An 8,511-nucleotide genomic window follows, 5' to 3' on the forward strand; every position below is an offset into this window, starting at 1 on the left:
GCTAGCAAACAACCGCACTGATTAAATAACATAAAAGTCGAGCAGTTCCCCAAAAGTCCAACAGATGGCAGCAATGCCATGCAAAACAAAACACCCACAGTTTACAGGACACACTTCCTGCTAAAGAGCCCCCTGGYGGTTGAAGAAAAATCCACATATAAACCGGAAAATACAATATATGAAAAAAAAAATCTTAATGGTCTCTGGTATTGTTCAGGAGGCCGGACCAAATGTGGAGGCGGGCCGGATCTGGCCCGCGGGCCGTAGTTTGGGGACCCCTGATCTAAGACAATGTTGGAGAATAATAMATTTTTTAGATTTACGGAATCTCAGTTAGCCTTCATAGCGGGGCTGAACCCTAGTATTACACCAAGCACTATAACTAATATTAGCTGGTATCTCACCGGCCATTCCATTCACACTAGGTGAATGGCTTCCAATGTTACTAGCTTAACAAATTAGCATAACAAACTACTCTCTGTTCTTTGAGGGGTTTTCTTGGACTGATGGTCATAATGTTTGGAACTGTTGTTGAACAACGTATTTTGAGTTTAAACATTGTTTTTACAAATTGCCTACCGTGTTCTCCAGTGGGGGTTAGGAATGACAGTGGCCTGTGAATACTTGAGACCCTCACTAAAATCACTTGTATTAGTTCAGACACCAAATATAAGGAGATGGCCCCAAGTCTGTTCTCTCTCTGTGGAAAACTAAACCGGTTATTAACTTTGATTAACAAAGTGTCATTGTAAGTTTACGTTGTTCTACTTTTTTCTTTTTAATAACCGTCGGCATCCATCTATCTCTGTGGGTTAATGTGGCAGTTTGTAGCTACGCCTCTGAGGTCAGACGCTGGTAATGAAAATTTAATGTGAGACAGATGGAGGGAACGTCAAGCTTCATTGCCATCAGTTAACACAAGCAGCTGCTGATCGGGAAATGAAGTTGGTTTTTTGTGTTGTTTTTTTTCCCAAGTCTAATAAAACAAAGTGAATTTTGCTGAACATGAAGCAAGGTTGGAGAAGCGCTCGGCTTAACAGTCAGTTTATCATATCCCAAGCAGCCMGAGCTGATTMATTTCATCTGTAGTTTTACACCTTTAACCTGAAGGTCCTGCTTCTGTTGGAGACTGGTTGTTCCTAAAGCAGATAAAGAGAATTTTGCCAATGATCCTTAAAGTTCTTTTTTTTAGTATATATATATATATATATTATTTTTTACCAACATCTGTAAATGTAACTCAGACAAAGACATCTGCTTTTCTAGAATCAGGAAGACGAGCAGAACCCACAAATCTTACTCAGAWAACCGTTTGAGAAATTAAAGTTGACCTAGTAGAGCAGATCTGTAACCATCATATTCAAAACTGCCGTTAAAAAAAAACCCATACAAATAATACTCCTGGATTTAATGTCAGTGGGTTTTCTTCTTTTTATTTCAGACATGTCAAGCTAATTAAACAAAGAACGCAATAAAGTGAAACTGCCATATTATTGTCTTAGAGGCAAAATTCAGTGTAAGAAAACTGTTTATAGCCTCTGCTGCATGAAAAAATAATCGGCACCCTACTGCAAGTGTGATGACTAATTAAAAGCAACAGGCAGTATATTCCCCCCATTATTTGTGAACATGGTACTTTTATTGTTTTAACATTTTACACGCTGTGGTTTTATTTATAAATGAAATTAAATTCCTTTTCAGAAAAGCACCCATTAATAAAGTGTAGCAGAGTAAACCTTTGGCTTGCGTTATTAACTCTTCCATTATTTGATAGGTGTGTTACAAATAGAGGTTAAAATGTTTTTACTTTGCAACCTGCACCTATATTTTTATTGTCTATTGTGTTTTAATAAAAAGTTGCAAATTCACTACACACATCCTGCTATCTGGATTTTGCTTATGAAAACTCGCATAAAAATGCCTAAATAGCAAAACCTTTTCTCATTAGGAAGAAGTAATGAAGGTAGGACATTTTCATAAGAAATTATTATAAACACCAACCACCAATCTTAGATGTCCTTTAAGTTACTTAACGACTGGATAAATAATGACATGACTTTGAGGGAAAACCGTTTCACTTTTTGCAACCAGGTGGATCCATGTGTGCTTTAAAAATTGAGTATCATTTGGGTATCTTTTCTTCTTTTTTTTCATTTTTTTTTTTCATTTTGAGTCTGTGATTCTCCATCTGTCCAGCAGGTGTCCTCGCAGAGCCCTGACACAGACCTGGTTTCTCACCTGCTGCTCGTGTCTCCACTTTAAATCCATTCAGCTGGTTGTCAGTTTTTCTCTGTTCCTGTCGGCTCGCCTGAACAATCCTTGCTCACTGAACTTTCCAGGTATACAAGTTGCTCCTTTCCAAGGTTTTCTTGCCTCTGGTTTTGTGCTGTTTTACCTTTTTTTTTTTTTTTTTTTTGTTAGATTGATCCAGAGCAAAGCCGTTGATATACACATTCAGGGAAGCCTCTAATGATGATTTTTGACATCTTATTTTGTTTGCCTTAAAACCTAAAATATGTTTAGTTTATAATAAAAGAAAAGCATCAGTCTCAACACTCGGCTCATTGCATTGTTTTGCCAAGAAAAAGAGTTGCACAACATCAGATGAAGGTGAACACATGATTTTTCAGTGAAACGCTGCAATATTGTCTTTGCGGAATATTGCATTGCTGTGGTGGAAGTGAAGCCTGTCACGGCTGTAAAACCTGACGCCCTGCAGGCTGAATTCTTGCAGGGAAAGAAAAAAAGAAAACAAGAGGAAAATCCACTTACCGCAGTAGAGAGCAGAGCTCCATTCCTCTGGCTGTTTGGGTCGTGTTCCTGACTGCAGACGTGAACTCGTGAAGACTCTGTCAGCGTCTCGCTTCTCCGCTCCGTACCGTACCCCCTGCAGGAAGAAATGAGGGAATATGGCTATCAACAGAAGGAGGTGGCAGACAGAGGGGGGGAGCAGGAGGGGAGGAGACAGGGCGCCTTCTTCCAACACCTCCCAAACTCCCAGCCCACCTCCCATCAGACTGCCAGAAGAAGCTTTAACTCTTTCCTCCCTTCAGAGATTCTCCGGTTCAATCTGTCAAACAAATTGAATCTGGTCCGACTGAATGAGGATGCAGGAAACCAGGATGGTATGCTCTTTCTTTACAGTCATGGTTCCCTTCATCCTCCRGTAGATCCGTGACATCATCGAGGTCACACGAGAGATGATGGGTTCTGATTGGTTTGAGTTGTCCGGTAGCTGACACGAGGCTCGGCCGAGTCGTAACAAAGATTTGCGACCCAATAAATCACAGAAACGTCCTGCGGTCTTCAAGTTTCAGAGCCTGGGCTCTGTTCAGTCTGCTGCAGTCGGTTTTCACTCTCGAACCGGACGGATRGAAACGTTTAGTTTTAACCGGTCAACTTTGTAGAATCTGAGTGGAGACAGCTGAGCTGCTGTTGCTGAGGAAAGACATGAAACAACAAAACTGCATCCATTTTTTTTTTTTAAAAGAGCACCCAACAGGAGACGGCTGAGAGGTCTCCACCCTGCAGCTGAGCATCCAGCGTGTGGGAGGAATCGGATGTTTCCTCTGAGGCCTTGAAGCAGCTCGTCTTTCACATCCACAAAAGTCTGAGGACGACAATCAGCCTGTTGCTTCACTTTGTGGCACGAAATGAACATTCTGGCAGTGTGAAACAAACCCAATCAAATAATAGTCTTCTACTTGACGTACCAACTTTGTTTCATACAAAGTCAAGGAGGGAAAATTGAGTAATTGTGAAACAAAACACATCCCAGTTATCCCCTTGGGATGTCTTGATTTCTGTAAGGACATCTCCAATCAGTCCCTCCATGAAGTTGCGATGTTGTGAATGGGAATTCACTTATCATTTGTAAATTTTGCGCAGGCTTTTCTTTTCTACAAATGCAACCAATCACTGAAACTTGGTTGAATTTTGACCAATCACTGTAACCCCTTATACTATCCAATTTCACGACATGCCCTTTATATTCAACCCATTTTGAAGATGTTCTGTAGGATTTACTGTGTGTATACAGTTTATTTAAATTTGAATAAGCCCATGTTTGGACTTCTTTTGCTTTTGCATTTTGCACCTAGGTTTGTGGTTGTATCTTGTATCTTGAAGAAAAAGATGTAGAACTTTTGACATTGTACAAACAAGATATTAACATACTTGTAAAAGCCTTACAAAAACTTTATACCATATCAAAATGACTTTCAGTGTTCAACATGCCTCATGAACATTATTGAGAGACAAAGCAAAATCTTTTGCATGGGAATGGAAAAGAAACAAAGTTTCCCCCATATCCCCAAGGGGTCTCCGTAGTATTCTGGTAAAGTAAGAAAGCAGACTTAAGCTACATCTGTTTTTCTGTTTAGGTACAGAGGAGGAAAAAAAAAGTAGGTCATGAAGTTGGATTGCGGTGATTAAAACAATGCAGGTCTCATTTAAATGGGTTATGATTAGCAGGTGGTTCTGGTCCACCAGTCTGCAGCTCAGACTCCACCTCCAGGTGCAGCTGTGAATCTAGTTTAGCGGAAAAGTTCTTGGGCCTTCTGCTGACTCTGAGCCAAAGTTTTCGTCCAGCTCGGTGAGAATAAAACACTGCCTTCCACCCGATCCATCTCGCAGCCCACCTGCCAACTGAATTCTAGTTCCTGCAGGTTTTCTGGGTTAATGTTTTTATTTTAATTTTTTATGGGTTTTGGGATGATGGATGACGGCTATGCTGTGGGTTGTTGTGGGTGTTGATGCAATGAAAAAGAGCAGCAGACTGTTTCAGATCAGTTTTTTTTTTTTTTTGTGGAATTTGCAAGAGTTGAGTGAATGTTTTTTTTGTTTTTTTTCACAAGAGGCTGAGTGTCTACATCCAACTTGAATCTTTGATTGCATGAGTCCTTCTGGCTGAATATCAACTTTTGTTTGCTGAATTTCCTCTTTGGTGCCCAGCAGCAGCTACATCAATCCACGAATCTGTGACGAAGTAGNAGTCTGAGGACGACAATCAGCCTGTTGCTTCACTTTGTGGCACGAAATGAACATTCTGGCAGTGTGAAACAAACCCAATCAAATAATAGTCTTCTACTTGACGTACCAACTTTGTTTCATACAAAGTCAAGGAGGGAAAATTGAGTAATTGTGAAACAAAACACATCCCAGTTATCCCCTTGGGATGTCTTGATTTCTGTAAGGACATCTCCAATCAGTCCCTCCATGAAGTTGCGATGTTGTGAATGGGAATTCACTTATCATTTGTAAATTTTGCGCAGGCTTTTCTTTTCTACAAATGCAACCAATCACTGAAACTTGGTTGAATTTTGACCAATCACTGTAACCCCTTATACTATCCAATTTCACGACATGCCCTTTATATTCAACCCATTTTGAAGATGTTCTGTAGGATTTACTGTGTGTATACAGTTTATTTAAATTTGAATAAGCCCATGTTTGGACTTCTTTTGCTTTTGCATTTTGCACCTAGGTTTGTGGTTGTATCTTGTATCTTGAAGAAAAAGATGTAGAACTTTTGACATTGTACAAACAAGATATTAACATACTTGTAAAAGCCTTACAAAAACTTTATACCATATCAAAATGACTTTCAGTGTTCAACATGCCTCATGAACATTATTGAGAGACAAAGCAAAATCTTTTGCATGGGAATGGAAAAGAAACAAAGTTTCCCCCATATCCCCAAGGGGTCTCCGTAGTATTCTGGTAAAGTAAGAAAGCAGACTTAAGCTACATCTGTTTTTCTGTTTAGGTACAGAGGAGGAAAAAAAAAGTAGGTCATGAAGTTGGATTGCGGTGATTAAAACAATGCAGGTCTCATTTAAATGGGTTATGATTAGCAGGTGGTTCTGGTCCACCAGTCTGCAGCTCAGACTCCACCTCCAGGTGCAGCTGTGAATCTAGTTTAGCGGAAAAGTTCTTGGGCCTTCTGCTGACTCTGAGCCAAAGTTTTCGTCCAGCTCGGTGAGAATAAAACACTGCCTTCCACCCGATCCATCTCGCAGCCCACCTGCCAACTGAATTCTAGTTCCTGCAGGTTTTCTGGGTTAATGTTTTTATTTTAATTTTTTATGGGTTTTGGGATGATGGATGACGGCTATGCTGTGGGTTGTTGTGGGTGTTGATGCAATGAAAAAGAGCAGCAGACTGTTTCAGATCAGTTTTTTTTTTTTTTTGTGGAATTTGCAAGAGTTGAGTGAATGTTTTTTTTGTTTTTTTTCACAAGAGGCTGAGTGTCTACATCCAACTTGAATCTTTGATTGCATGAGTCCTTCTGGCTGAATATCAACTTTTGTTTGCTGAATTTCCTCTTTGGTGCCCAGCAGCAGCTACATCAATCCACGAATCTGTGACGAAGTAGCCACTTCCTCCGTTTGAGGGTGTTGTTCTCCTGCTTCATCCTGGCAGAATGTCATCAGGAAGACTCAGCGTCCAGGGTCCGACGTCCTCCTGACTGCTTCTTTCACATTTCTCTTGGATGGATCCTTGTGCAAGAGAAATTAGTTTCACGAATGTCTGTACTCGACCCGACATCCATCGGCCTGTTCTGAACAAAATAAATGCAGCTGTGCACATCTGGAGCAACGCCTAAACATTCATCAGGCGCTGTTTTTGCAGCTGACCAGGGACCAGTTAAGGTCCCCAGCAGGATCAAAAGCTAAGGCAAAAACAAAACAAAAAAATGTCTGCGTTGGCGTTCTGGTGTTTGAACGTTCCCAACTCTTGGAGCACTTCTACGCATTTCCTGGAGGTTTTCTTTCTTCTCTCCGCTTTTAATCGAAGCTAAACAACTGATCATTTTTTATGATTAACAAATTCAATTTCCTTCCCGGCATCACAACACCGTGGGGACAGTGCACGAGTGCTGAATCGCTTCCTTCCCAGTTCCGTTTAATTTTCTTCTTTTTTTTTTTGGGTCGGGAACAATCCGAGTTATTTGTTTTGGACTCGAGTCCCTGGCGGCATGGCGCCACTTCCTCCCCTTCGCCAGATGGTTTCGGGCCGTACGTGTGGAGACAGAGAGTTTGCCGCTGCTCGCGTCTGACTTTCAGTTCTTCCTCCTTTCGCCACTTCCTGCCTTCACAGGTGCATCCAAACTCCAGCTTCAGAGCTCTGGAAAAGTTGACTTTGCATTTCTGTCACTTCACATCCTGGAGTTACCAAAAAAAGACTTCAGTAAAAGTGTTCGGTCCCGCCAGGGGACACACAAGGCCCCCGACAAAGTGCTGAGCTGATGAAAACCAGTAGAAAAAAAAAAAAAAACTCTCTCAGTTGTGGGTTATCAGAGACATTCTGACTCTGAAGTGGAGTCTTATAATCTGAGGTATTTTACGGCTCCCTGTAGAAACCAGGAACAGCACAGATAGCTGATAAAATCACAGACTTTGGAGAATCTGGAAGGAAGTTCCTGGTGCAGCTGAAAGTAGATCCGACTGTACATGTTTATGTTAGTTTGAGACTAAATCATTCCATTATTTTAACCTACAGTTACCTTTTCCAAACATGTGACCTCTTCCAGACACTTCCAACCAGCAGGAAAACTATCCGGAAGGAAGAGGAGCTTACTAAATATGCACAGGACTGCAAAAAAAAAAAGAAAAAAAAGGCTTTTCTAACCCAAAACAAGATCTATTTCTGAACAAAGTGGGCGAATAGGACATGATATATTTCTTTGTGTTTCCTGAAACTGTTACAAAAGTAGCTTTTCTTATTATTATTATTCAACGTTCATTTTGCACCAAATATCCTGGTGCTTCCGTTTCTTACTTTCTGAAGGTTCATCATCTGTTTTTATTGTTTGAATGGATGAATCAGAATTTGCCCGGTTTTAGTGCAACACGGACAGAAGTCTTTGGTTGTTGCAACAAATCGGTGAAGAAGTTTAGAGATGAAGACCCATCAGAAAAATGTGAGAGCAGACCACAAGCCCACGTTCAGTTCTGGACTCAGTTAAAGTTTTAAAATCTATCTCTAAATAAACTTTCGGCAATCTTCTAAAACTTTTCAGAACTCAGGGGAGAGGGCACAGAAAAATCGCTGGATGATTTTTGCTTGTTTTTTAGTAAGTAGAAAAGTAATTCAGGCGGTTGCAACTCGTCCTAAATTCTGCTGCTGACATCCTGACCAACACCAAGAATATCAGGTCACCGGGCTTCTCTTCATAAATGGAGCTTCTTCAGTCCACATTTTCTGGTTTAATTTCACTTGCAGCGCTTTACATATCACAAATACTTTCCAAAAACACTGACAGAAGCCCTTGCCAGCAGTCTTATGTGGAACACACAAAAGCTAAATAGAAAGAACTGCCYAAAATCCACGACATTTAGTTGATTTTCGCTGTGAGCAACGAGAAGACGCAGGGTGTGACCATTTGGTAATATATTAGGCTCAGAGGAAAGCCAGGATGTTGAGAGAAAAGCAGCTGAAGCCAAGTGGAGCAGGAGTGACAGGATGTGAAAACCAGATCAAATAAACCAGAGGAAGGACGAGGAGGGA

At 40.8% G+C, this 8,511-nt stretch overlaps 1 protein-coding gene across 1 annotated transcript in view; it reads right to left on the reverse strand.

Annotated features, from left to right (window-relative positions):
* The window catches only part of LOC103481885 (transmembrane protein 100), a 10,896-nt gene extending 7,433 nt beyond the window's left edge, over positions 1-3,463 (reverse strand). The window contains exons 1-2 of the mRNA XM_008437675.2: positions 3,007-3,463; positions 2,773-2,887 (exon numbers count right to left, since the gene is read on the reverse strand). The gene's annotated coding sequence lies outside the window, so the exon portion shown is untranslated. The remainder of the gene's footprint in view (positions 1-2,772; positions 2,888-3,006) is intronic.
* Between the last annotated feature and the right edge of the window lie 5,048 nt (positions 3,464-8,511).

This window comes from Poecilia reticulata, linkage group LG19, assembly GCF_000633615.1.
Source record: "Poecilia reticulata strain Guanapo linkage group LG19, Guppy_female_1.0+MT, whole genome shotgun sequence".
NCBI classification, from domain to species: Eukaryota; Metazoa; Chordata; class Actinopteri; order Cyprinodontiformes; family Poeciliidae; genus Poecilia; species Poecilia reticulata.